This window comes from Bidens hawaiensis, unplaced genomic scaffold (genome assembly GCF_021521415.1).
Source record: "Bidens hawaiensis isolate Kalapana, Puna unplaced genomic scaffold, B.hawaiensis_p1.1 tig00017786_1, whole genome shotgun sequence".
NCBI classification, from domain to species: Eukaryota; Viridiplantae; Streptophyta; class Magnoliopsida; order Asterales; family Asteraceae; genus Bidens; species Bidens hawaiensis.
Genome location: NW_027492686.1, coordinates 260,291 through 262,333, shown reverse-complemented (window position 1 = coordinate 262,333; position 2,043 = coordinate 260,291). Strand labels below are relative to the sequence as shown.

General features: G+C 34.4%; 1 pseudogene; it reads left to right on the top strand.

The window, feature by feature from the left end:
• The first annotated feature begins 283 nt into the window (after nt 1-283).
• Nucleotides 284-1,750, top strand: LOC143554689 (5'-adenylylsulfate reductase-like 5; annotated as a pseudogene).
• Nucleotides 1,751-2,043: the final 293 nt, after the last annotated feature.

Below are 2,043 nucleotides of genomic sequence, written 5' to 3'. Positions count from 1 at the left end.
CGTATAAAATATACTAACATCAAAATTGCATATCTAGTAGGCCACATCTAGTTGTTTAGATATACAACTCAGCTAATTTTTCCTGGGATTGCAGGCTCATATGCCTGGCATATATGTCCAAACAGCCTAAAATTAATAATAGCCTAATTACATTCTTCTATGAAACTAATTAGGGATCTTTAATTAACATCAGTCTTCTCTTCAATATTTGTATTACATATCTACGTTTTCTGAATTAATCTCGCAAAAACTTTACGAGCTGATTTTATCATTTTCCCTGTAGATGGATGGGGAGTCTCTTGATAAACTTTTGAGCTCCTTTAACTCAAATGCATATTATTCTGTGCTTCCTGGTGTCCATTTTCAAACAATTTGCAACCCAAGTTTAAACTTTAATGTTCTTGCTACAATGTATCCACAAATCAAACATGCATAGGTTGAACAATCTTCAGCTCTACCAAATTAAGTTATTGCAGTTCATTCAGTGTCTATTATCAACATGCACATGTATAAAACCGTGCTTAACTGCCAATAATGTTAATGTGCAGTGTTTTTTTCAATATATGGAATCCACAGTGTCCCCTCAGTTCTATGAGCAAACAAAACGGGTCGAGTTCAGTATCATGGGCCAAAAGATTTTATCATTTAACTACAGGTAACACTTTTTAAACAATCGTGACCCGTTATCCAAGAAACGGGTGGATTTGGGAAACGTTTGTTTACTTATGGGTTAATTTGGGTCTAATCAAATCACACAACAGGTCAATGTGGGTCTGCTTGAATTATACAGTGTGTCAGGCCTCAAAATGGGTCACACTTATAAACTCGTTAACTTAAATTTGGCCCAAATGGGCAAATCCAAGCCTGTAAACGGACAAACGTGAACAAATTTTTTTGTTCATTTAGCCAAACGAACATGAACATGCCTCATTCGTTCTTTTATTTTTGTGAACGTGCATTCATTTACGCTCGTTTGTGTTCGTTCGCTTACGTTCATTAGTTTACATTTTGTAATTTTGTTCGTTTATATATTCATTTAATATATTATTTTGGCCTACTACATTTTAGTCTGATTCATGAAATTAAAATGCCTCACCCATTACAAGCTAGTTTAGTATTAGTAGTTTTTTGGCGAACACATTAATGTTCACATCTACTTTTAATTGGTGTTCCTTCGTTATGTTTGTTCATCTATGTTTGTGTCCGTGATCCATCTATTTATACGATTAACAAACAAACATATTTTGAGCACCAACACACTCATTTTCTTAACAGACGAACATGAACATGAAAACCTTCGCTTAGTTGTTTGTATTCGATCGTTTTTTCAGTTAAAGTTAAATTGGCAAATTCAACATTTTTAGGGATGGCGCATGATGTAAACTTCATTGAAAAAGATGAACTCGAATCCTTATCAGAAAAAAGTTCATGGACAGGCTTAAAAGGCGAATTGCGTTTATTATTATCCTTGTTATTCTTGTTATTAAAGGCGATCCTATATTTATCTCCCGACATTGTATCCAATGTGATAAGTTTGTGGGTGACATACGGTTAAATCTTGCAATATTTGGAGAATCAAAACATCTTTTGGCACACACGTTCAACCTGTTTGGTGTGAAATCGGTGTATAGGAAACTGAAACATAGTAAAAGTAGAAAGTTTCATAACGGGGCGAGGAGCGTGTGTGTGTGTGTTGACGTCATCTTTGGCGTCTGTGTCTTTGGGTGAGACATCATCAGTAAGAGAGTGATATAACGGGCTGAGTGTAGATTTTAGAGAGAGGTTTATTTGTAAGTTATATGATAAAAGATTTGCTTATTTATTTATAAAACACTACTGATCAGCTTCTGTAATAATGTAAGGTAATGTATATGATAGGTGTGTGGGTGTGTGTATATATATCATTCATTTTCTTTTGTTTTCGGTTCTTCTGGTGTCTTCTCTGCCGATCGTCTCCATAGTCTACACTCTACATATATGGTTAGTGTACTAATTTTGATAACTTTTATTTTCAATATGACTGTTTAGAGAAGATCACAGTTA